This window comes from Homarus americanus, unplaced genomic scaffold (assembly GCF_018991925.1).
Source record: "Homarus americanus isolate GMGI-L3 unplaced genomic scaffold, GMGI_Hamer_2.0 scaffold17179, whole genome shotgun sequence".
NCBI lineage: Eukaryota > Metazoa > Arthropoda > Malacostraca > Decapoda > Nephropidae > Homarus > Homarus americanus.
Genome location: NW_024749758.1, coordinates 5,001 through 15,521, shown reverse-complemented (window position 1 = coordinate 15,521; position 10,521 = coordinate 5,001). Strand labels below are relative to the sequence as shown.

At 52.7% G+C, this 10,521-nt stretch overlaps 1 non-coding gene across 1 annotated transcript in view; it reads left to right on the top strand.

Annotated features, from left to right (window-relative positions):
- Positions 1-8,599: 8,599 nt before the first annotated feature.
- Positions 8,600-10,521, top strand: part of LOC121853738 — a 4,144-nt gene continuing 2,222 nt past the window's right edge. Inside the window, exon 1 of the ribosomal RNA XR_006086401.1 lies at positions 8,600-10,521. This exon is cut by the window's right edge and continues 2,222 nt beyond it. This is a non-coding gene — a ribosomal RNA (large subunit ribosomal RNA).

The window sequence follows — 10,521 nt, the reverse complement described above, 5'->3', positions numbered from 1 at the left end:
TGCACACCCGAATGGGAGACCGTCAAATTCAATCGGGGGTCGATTTAATAGCATACTACAGAAACTTGCACACCCGAATGGGAGACCGTCAAAGTCAATCGGGGGTCGATTTAATAGCATACTACAGAAACTTGCACACCTGAATGGGAGACCGTGAAAGTCAATCGGGGGTCGATTTGATAGCATACTACAGAAACTTGCACACCCGAATGGGAGACAGTCAAAGTCAATCGGGGGTCGATTTAATAGCATACTACAGAAACTTGCACACCCGAATGGGAGACCGTCAAAGTCAATCGGGGGTCGATTTAATAGCATACTACAGAAACTTGCACACCCGAATGGGAGACCGTCAAAGTCAATCGGGGGTCGATTTGATAGCATACTACAGAAACTTGCACACCCGAATGGGAGACAGTCAAAGTCAATCGGGGGTCGATTTAATAGCATACTACAGAAACTTGCACACCCGAATGGGAGACCGTCAAAGTCAATCGGGGGTCGATTTAATAGCATACTACAGAAACTTGCACACCCGAATGGGAGACCGTCAAAGTCAATCGGGGGGCGATTTGATAGCATACTACAGAAACTTGCACACCCGAATGGGAGACCGTCAAAGTCAATCGGGGGTCGATTTGATAGCATACTACAGAAACTTGCACACCCGAATGGGAGCCAGTCAAAGTCAATCGGGGGTCGATTTAATAGCATACTACAGAAACTTGCACACCCGAATGGGAGACCGTCAGAGTCAATCGAGGGTCGATTTAATAGCATACTATACAAAATGATCCGAGAATGTGCACACACCGAGTGGGAGACGGTGATGAAAGCGTCCGCCCTTGTACACTGGATGGCACTATTTCACTATAGTAAGGGGTAGGGGCACCTCGGTCATATTATACAACATACCAGAGAAGTTCCACACCCGCATGGGAGACCGTCAAAGTGAATCGGGGGTCGATTTGATAGCATACTACAGAGAACTTGCACACCCGAATGGGAGACCGTCAAAGTCAATCGGGGGTCGATTTGATAGCATACTACAGAGAACTTGCACACCCGAATGGGAGACAGTCAAAAGTCAATCGGGGGGTCGACGAATAGCATACTACAGAAACTTGCACACCCGAATCGGGACCGTCAAAAGCTCAATCGGGGCCGATTTGATAGCATACTACAGAAACTTGCACACCCGGTCGGGAGACCACAAAGTCAATCGGGGTCGATTTGATAGCATACTACAGAAACTTGCACACCCGAATGGGAGACAGTGAAAGTCAATCGGGGGTCGATTTAATAGCATACTACAGAAACTTGCACACCCGAATGGGAGACAGTGAAAGTCAATCGGGGGTCGATTTAATAGCATACTACAGAAACTTGCACACCCGAATGGGAGACCGTCAAAGTCAATCGGGGGTCGATTTAATAGCATAATACAGAAACTTGCACACCCGAATGGGAGACCGTCAAAGTCAATCGGGGGTCGATTTGATAGCATACTACAGAAACTTGCACACCCGAATGGGAGACAGTCAAAGTCAATCGGGGGTCGATTTAATAGCATACTACAGAAACTTGCACACCCGAATGGGAGACCGTCAAAGTCAATCGGGGGTCGAGCATACTTTACAAAATGATCCGAGAATCTGCACACACACCGAGTGGGAGACGGTGATGAAAACGTCCGCCCTTATATGTTCGATTGCACTATTTCACTATATTAAGGGAGAGGGTGCCTTCGCACACATATTCGGTGTGAAATATCTTCCGCCCCCCAGCGGAGCGCTTCGGCGCCTCTGCGAAGCAAAGCGCGGCATTCAAAAACAACAACCAAAATTGCCGTCGCTTTCCCTTCCCTGCCCTGCAATGGCTGGAGCAGCAGCAGAAGAAGAGAGAGAGAAAATAGTCTCATGGGGTCAGAGGAATGGCAGTGGAGCGCGATCTATGACTTTCACTAGCCAGGTCTGTCTCCCAATTGAACATTATTACTTCCGGCGCATTAATGCCGTCACCACTTGCTTCCGCGACAGCAGCAGCATCATGATGTTGCGTCTATTGTAAGTCCGGAACCGAAGCGGTCGGCTGTTCATGGAACAGTCGGGTTTTAACCTTGCCTAACAAACGATCAAACAAACTTCCACCTCGAGGTGCGGTATCGGTGACTGTCCTATCGTCCGCTCTTGTATGCTGGATTGCAATTATTTCACTATATTAAGGGAGAGGGTGTCTTCACACACCTATTCGTGTGAATATCTTCCCCAGCGAGCCGCCGCGCTCTACAAAGCTGCATTCAAAAACAACAAACCAAAGTTGTCGCCGCTTCCCCTTCCCTGCCCTGCAATGTGGCTGGAGCAGCAGCAGCAGTAGCTAGAAGAGAGAGAAACAACTTCATGGGGTCAGAGGAATGGCAGTGGAGTGCATCTATGAATTTCACTAGCCAGGTCTGTCTCCCAATTGAACATTATTACTCTCTCGGCGCACACGTCGCCACCACGGTTTCCGCGACAGCAGCAGCATCATGATGTTGCGTCTATTGTAAGTCCGGAACTGGGTTATTCGGCTGTTCGCGAACAGTCGGGTTTTAACCTTGCCTAACAAACGATCAAACAACTTCCACTCTCGAGGTGCGGTACGGTGACTGTCCTATCGTCCGCTCCTGTATGCTGGATTGCACTATTTCACTATATTAAGGGAGAGGTGCCTTCACACACCTATTCGGTGTGGAATATCTTCCGCCCCCCAGCGAGCGCCGCGCTCTCTATGGCAAAGCGCGGCATTCAAAAACAACAACCAAAGTTGCCGTCGCTTTCCCTTCCCTGCCCTGTAATGGCTGGAGCAGCAGCAGCAGCAGAAGAAGAGAGAGAGAAAATAGTCTCATGGGGTCAGAGGAATGGCAGTGGAGCGCGATCTATGAATTTCACTAGCCAGGTCTGTCTCCCAATTGAACATTATTACTCTCTCGGCGCGCACGTCGCCACCACGGTTTCCGCGACAGCAGCAGCATCATGATGTTGCGTCTATTGTAAGTCCGGAACCGGGTTATTCGGCTGTTCGCGAACAGTCAGGTTTTAACCTTGCCTAACAAACGATCAAACAACTTCCACTCTCGAGGTGCGGTACGGTGACTGTCCTATCGTCCGCTCTTGTATGCTGGATTGCACTATTTCACTATATTAAGGGGAGAGGGTGCCTTCACACACATATTCGATGTGAAATATCTTCCGCCCCCAGCGGAGCGCTTCGGCGCCTCTGCGAAGCAAAACGCGGCATTCAAAAACAACAACCAAAATTGCCGTCGATTTCCTCTCCCTGCCCTGCAATGGCTGGAGCAGAAGGAGAGCGAGAGAGAGAATAGTCTCATTGGGTCAGAGGAATGGCAGTGGAGCGGGCTAATGGCGAGTAGGCTCGCGATCTATCAATTACACTAGCCAGGTCGCTCTCCCTATTGAACATTATTACTCTCTCTCGGCGAACACGTCGCCACTGCGGTTTCCGCGACAGCAGCATCATGATGTTGCATCCACCAATTAGTCCGGAACGGGTTTATTCGGCTGTCTGCGAACAGTCCGGTTTTAACCTTACCCAACAAACAACATCCACTCTCGAGGTGCGGTACGGTGAATGTCCTATCGTCCGACCTTGTATGCTGGATTGCACTATTTCACTATATTAAGGGGAGAGGGCGCCTTCACACACATATTCGGTGTGAAATATTTTCCGCCCACAAGCGGAGCGCTTCGGCGCCTCTGCGAAGCAAAGCGCGGCATTCAAAAACAACAACCAAAATTGCCGTCGCTTCCCTGCCCTGCAATGGCTGGAGCAGAAGGAGAGAGATTTTAGTCTCATTGGATCAGAGGAATGGCAGTGGAGCGGGCTTATGGGGCGTAGGCTCGCGATCTATCAATTACACTTGCCAGGTCTCTCTTCCGTTTGGACATTATTTACTCCGTCTCTCTCTCGGCACACACGTCGCCACCCTACTAGTTTCCATCACAGCTGTCTGCTGTCTGCCCAACTTAGCGGACTTGCGTTGGCTGATCAACCCGTCTTCGCGTCTGTGCCGGCCTTCAATGCAGCGCCCAACCGTCTCTTGACCGAGATTCATTGCACTATTCCACGCGCAAACGGCTACCCTAAATGTGCATAGACAACGCTCATGGTTCAACACGACCAGGGCGCAGTCTGGGAGCCGAGTATACTAAAAAGAGAGTTTAGCAGCCAAAACTCGTCAAAGCACACGTTGGGTTACCCCATCACCTAACAACGATGATGGCGGTTCCCACCCGTGAAATACACAACCTAACCAATATTGGGCGACGATGGCGCTCATGAGCCCACGTCCCCACAAACAGTAAGAGAAAGAGAGAGAGGAGGAGATGGGCCAAGGTCTTATGCCTCGCTGGGGCAAAGAGAAGAGAAGAGGAGCGGATAAGGGAGGAGATTGGCCAACGTGCGGTCCCTCGCCCAATGTCGGCTGCCTCGCTGGAGCTGGGTAAAGAGGAGAGGAGCGGATAAGGGAGGAGATTGGCACACACGGTGGCGCTGCCGGCGCCGAGGATAGCGAGAGAAGGTGCAGTTTGATCTGATCATCTGGTTTGCTATTTCTCTAAGGCCAACGTGCGGTCCCTCGCCCAATGTCGGCTGCCTCGCTGGGGCAAAGAGAAGAGGAGAGGATAAGGGAGGAGATTGGCACACACGGTGGCGCTGCCGGCGCCGAGGATAGCGAGAGAAGGTGCAGTTTGATCTGATCATCTGGTTTGCTATTTCTCTAAGGCCAACGTGCGGTCCCTCGCCCAATGTCTTCTGCCTCGCTGGGGCAAAGAGAAGAGGAGCGGATAAGGGAGGAGATTCGCCAACGTGCGGTCCCTCGCCCAATGTCGGCTGCCTCGCTGGAGCTGGGGCAAAGAGGAGCGGATAAGGGAGGAGATTGGCACACACGGTGGCGCTGCCGGCGCCGAGGATAGCAAGAGAAGGTGCAGTTAGATCTGATCATCTGGTTTGCTATTTCTCTAAGGCCAACGTGCGGTCCCTCGCCCAATGTCTTCTGCCTCTCTCTCAATCTCTCTCACTATTTGGCCGCCGTGATAGGCGCCGCCAACAGCAGCAGCTACCTGGTTGATCCTGCCAGTAGTCATATGCTTGTCTCAAAGATTAAGCCATGCATGTGTAAGTACAAGCCGATTTAAGGCGAAACCGCGAATGGCTCATTAAATCAGCTATGTTTCATTGGATCTGTAAACCCACTTACTTGGATAACTGTGGCAATTCTAGAGCTAATACATGCAATTGGTCTCTGACCGCAAGGGAAGAGCGCTTTTATTAGTTCAAAACTGGTCGGGCCCCCGTCCGTAACCCACCTGTGGTGAATCTGAATAACTTCGGGCTGAGCGCACGGTCTCCGCACCGGCGCCGCTTCTTTCAAGTGTCTGCCTTATCAGCTTTCGATTGTAGGTTATGCGCCTACAATGGCTATAACGGGTAACGGGGAATCAGGGTTCGATTCCGGAGAGGGAGCCTGAGAAACGGCTACCACATCTAAGGAAGGCAGCAGGCACGCAAATTACCCACTCCCGCACGGGGAGGTAGTGACGAAAAATAACGATGTGAGTCTCATCCGAGGCCTCAATCGAATGAGTACACTAAATCCTTTAACGAGTATCCATTGAGGCAAGTCTGGTGCCAGCAGCCGCGGTAATTCCAGCTCAAAGCGTATATTAAAGTATGTTGCGGTTAAAAAGCTCGAGTTGGATCTCAGTTCGACTGACGATTGCGCCGGTGTTTACTGTCACGCCCGAACAGCCGCCCGCCCTTTCGCACGGGATGCTCTTTGTCGAGTGTCCCGAGTGGCCGGAGAGTTTACTTTGAAAAAAATTAGAGTGCTCAGAGCAGGCTATTTGAATGGCCCGAATGGTGATGCATGGAATAATGGAATAGGACCTCGGTTCTATTTTGTTGGTTTCGAACCAGAGGTAATGACTAATCGGAACAGGCGGGGCATTAAGATTGCGGCGCTAGAGGTGAAATTCTTGGACCGTGAAGCGAACTACTGACATTTGCCAAGGATGTTTTCATTAATCAAGAACGAAAGTTAGAGGTTCGAAGGCGATCAGATACCGCCCTAGTTCTAACCATAAACGATGCCAACTAGCGATCCGCCGGCGTTATTCCCATGACCCGCGGGCAGCTCGAAACCAAAGTCTTTGGGTTCCGGGGAAGTATGGTTGCAAAGCTGAAACTTAAAGGAATTGACGGAAGGGCACCACCAGGAGTGGAGCCTGCGGCTTAATTTGACTCAACACGGAAACCTCACCAGGCCCAGACACCGGAAGGATTGACAGATTGAGAGCTCTTTCTCTCGATCTCGGTGGGTGGTGGTGCATGGCCGTTCTTAGTTGGTGGAGCGATTTGTCTGGTTAATTCCGATAACGAACGAGACTCTGGCCTACTAAGTAGTCGATCTCCAGAAAATGGTGTCCAGTTCGCAACTTCTCTTAGAGGGATAGCGGCAATTCTAGCCGCCGAGATTGAGCAATAACAGGTCTGTGATGCCCTTAGATGTTCTGGAGCGCCGCAGCTACACTGAAGGGATCAACGAGTTTTCCCCCTCCGAGAGGGCAACCCGTTCAAAGCCTTTCTTGATAGGGATTGGGGCTTGCAATTGTTTCCCATGAACGAGGAATTCCCAGTAAGTGCAAGTCATCAGCTTGCGCTGACTACGTCCCTGCCCTTTGTACACACCGCCCGTCGCTACTACCCATTGAATGATTTAGTGAGGCCTTCGGACTGGCGCTCTTGGATTGTCGGCCCCGTTGCCCGCGAGGGTTTTCTGGGGTCGTCGCCTCGAGCTGACGGAAAGATGTCCAAACTTGATCATTTAGAGGAAGTAAAAGTCGTAACAAGGTTTCCGTAGGTGAACCTGCGGAAGGATCATTAACAGAGAGAAAGAGAACGGGGCGCTCTTAAAACTACTACTACTCTCCTGATTTGGGCGGTCTCGGGCTCTGCTCTGGCAACTCCAGCAGCGAAGAGGACAATCCCGGCCCCCGCACCAAAAATAGGTACCACCACGCTGTAGGTGGACCACACTCGGGCGAGAGCGCGAAGACCGGAGGAGGACGGACGGGGCTTTGGACGGCTGCCCGTCCGTTCCTTACTACCGGCGAATAAGCCTCTTGACCCAAAAAGAGTGAAATTCAAGTGTCAAAAAACAACAACAAGCCGTCCGGCCAAACCCAAACCACAAACTTGGGCTATGTCTGTCAAACCCTTTCATTGAGACTCGACCTGTGATGGTTAGTCGCAAAAAGACCAAATGGCAAATACATAACTCTTAACGGGGGATCACTCGGCTCGTGGGTCGATGAAGACCGCAGGCAAACTGGCGCAGTCGGTATGTGAATCGCAAGAATACCAGATACACGACAAGTTGAACGATATTGCGCGCGCAGCCATATGAGCTTGTCGCCGCCACGCTTCACGAGGGTCGGAAATATACATCCATCGGTTGCCGCAGTTCGGGTACCTGCTGACTGTCTCCCCTGACACGCAGGGTAACCTTAACCGAAGCTCCGCCTTTGGTTTAATCGCTCACAGCTTATGCCGGTATGCGCTCCTTAAAACAAGCAAAGTTTATCACCAGCAAGTCCATGACTTGGCGCACCCACATTCAACCACACAACAAAGCGACAGTTGTCGCCCTCGCAGTCAACTGGAGGCGGCGTTTTTGCCTGCTGTCCACAGAGACACGAATGGCCGTCGGCCGCTCATGGCTGATGCTGCACATGTTCTAAGAGGCACTCCATCCCACGAAGAGGAAACGAAACCGGGTCGGATATCTTTTAAGTAAGCCCCGCCGGAATTTCGTCTATCACCTCGAAAAGAGTGCTTGGCATGCATTGCAGTGGAACCTAAATTGATGAGTGCGCCTGGGCCCGCAGTCTACTATGTAGTGGTGCAGGCAGAGAGATGAGAATGCTTGGGTGACGCCGTGCTCTTCCTCACGCGCTCCTCCACCCTCTCCCACGGTCAGACGCGGTGTGGGCGTTCTCTTTGAGAGTTCGCCACGAGTCCACGTCTATCTCATGACTGGGAGGGAGGCAGGGGGAGTTCTCTCTAAACGCGTTAAAGACGGTGTTGCGCCTCATAACGGCGCTCGCCGGGATAGGGCACTAGTTCTGCAGCCGGAAAGGCCGCTCACGCCAATTAATACTGCGACTCTCGCTCTCTTTCTCCGGATAAACAAGTGCCACTGCTGTGGCATGCGGGAACGGGGAAAGAGGTCAAAGTTTAAGCGGCAAAGGTGCGGCCGAGTAAGGGCGGAACACGAGCGTATATGCATTAAAACTGTGTGTGTATATGACTCTGCGAGAGATGTTCTGCTGAAACACTTTTCCTATTGGCTATTTACCACTCAATGAGAAGGAACGGAGTCAGGGGTGGGAGTGCCGGCGCCATGGCCGCTGGTACCCCCGCGACAAGCCCCTCAAACCTTCCTGCCTGGTAATGTCGGTGGTGAAGAAAGTCGGTGGCAGAGCGTCTTCCGCTTCGTGGTTGGGGAACTTGTTCCCCCTAAGGATGATGAGACCACGATCGACCTCGTAGTAGGAGAGAGCTACCCGCCAAATTTAAGCATATTAATAAGCGGAGAAAAAGAAACCAACAGGGATTCCCTTAGTAAGGGCGACTGAACCGGGAAAAGCCCAGCGCATAACCTCGATGTCTTCGGGCACGAGGGGTGTTGCGTTTCAGAGGGTCCAGCACGCCGTCCCATACCGTCTAAGTCAAGCTTGAAAGCGGCCACTGCCCATGGAGGGTGACAGGCCCGTATGGCGGCGCCCGTGAGGGTACAGATGGGACGGTCGGAAAGGGCCTCTCTGTAGAGTCGGGTTGCTTGAAAGTGCAGCCCAAAGCAGGTGGTAAACTCCATCTAAGGCTAAATATGACCACGAGACCGATAGCGAACAAGTACCGTGAGGGAAAGTTGAAAAGAACTTTGAAGAGAGAGTTCAAGAGTACGTGAAACCGTTAAGAGCCAAACGGGTGGAAACTCGAAGGTCGAATTGAGGGGATTCAGCTCGTCGGCTGTCGGCTGGGTGGGGTGTTGTAATTGAGCGACCCAAAAATGTTTGGGCGCGCCCCCACTCACGCTGGCGTCGGCGGGCGTATTTCGCCTCGTAGTAGGTCACCGCGACCCGTTGCCGGGGACGTCGAAGGCCCGGTCGGACTGGTATCTTCGTCACGAATTTCCTCTCTCAGTCTGGGGGGAGACCCGCGACGGGGGGAACCACCGGTGTCCTGGTTGCCCTGGCGACGTGTCGTCGAGAAAGAGCTGGCGCTGCCGCTTCGGCGGTGGTTGCCTCGCGGTGTGCGCAAAGGTCGGTGATCCACCCGACCCAGTCTTGAAACACGGACCATGAGTCTTAACATGTGCGTCAATGGGCTCACTAAACCCAAAAGGCGAATGAAGTGACGGGCTCGGGGCAGCTGTAACAGGCTCTCCGCGCGCTCTGGCCGATCCTGACCGGGTTGCCTGCGGCCTCGCCCCACGCCCGCTGCCAAGCGGGTGAGATACTTTTCCCTGCCTCTGGATCGCTATGTGGTGGAGGTCGTCAGGGCGATGGTCGAAGTTTAATTTCCCCTCATGGGAGGGGGGGGCGCAGGCCCGGGACTTGCCAAGACGCCGCGGTGCTGTCCGTCCCCGGAAGCGGGCCGTCGGTAAACGGCGGAGGCGCACCGGGGCAGGCTCGCGGGCAGTCGGCAAGTACCATGAGCATATATGTTGGGACCTGAAAGATGGTGAACTATGCCTGGCCAGGATGAAGCCAGAGGAAACTCTGGTGGAGGTCCGTAGCGATTCTGACGTGCAAATCGATCGTCGGAGCTGGGTATAGGGGCGAAAGACTAATCGAATCATCTAGTAGCTGGTTCCCTCCGAAGTTTCCCTCAGGATAGCTGGAACTCGCAGGGTGAATTTCATCCGGTAAAGCGAATGATTAGAGGTCTTGGGGACGAAACGTCCTCAACCTATTCTCAAACTTTTAATGGGTGAGATGCCGAGCTTGCTTGTAGGGTTGCTATAGACAGCAGGACGGTGGCCATGGAAGTTGGAATCCGCTAAGGAGTGTGTAACAATTCACCTGCCGAAGCAACTAGCCCTTAAAATGGTATGGCGCTCAAGCATTCTCCCGATACTCGACCGCCGGGCGCACTACCGGCCTCGCTCTCAAGGCGAGGTCTCGAAGCCCCGGTGAGTAGGAGGGTCGCAGTGGTGAGCGCTGAAGGGTTTCGGCGTGGGCCGGCCTGGAGCCGCCACTGGTGCAGATCTTGGTGGTAGTAGCAAATACTCGAGAGAGACTCCCTTGATGAACCGAAGCGGAGAAGGGTTCCATGTGAACATCAGTTGGACATGGGTTAGTCGCTCCTAAGCCCAGGGCTAAGGCCTGATCCACGCTCGAGGCAAATGCAACACGAGCAGAGGAGAAGAAGAAGAACAACTACAACTAAGTAGGGGTT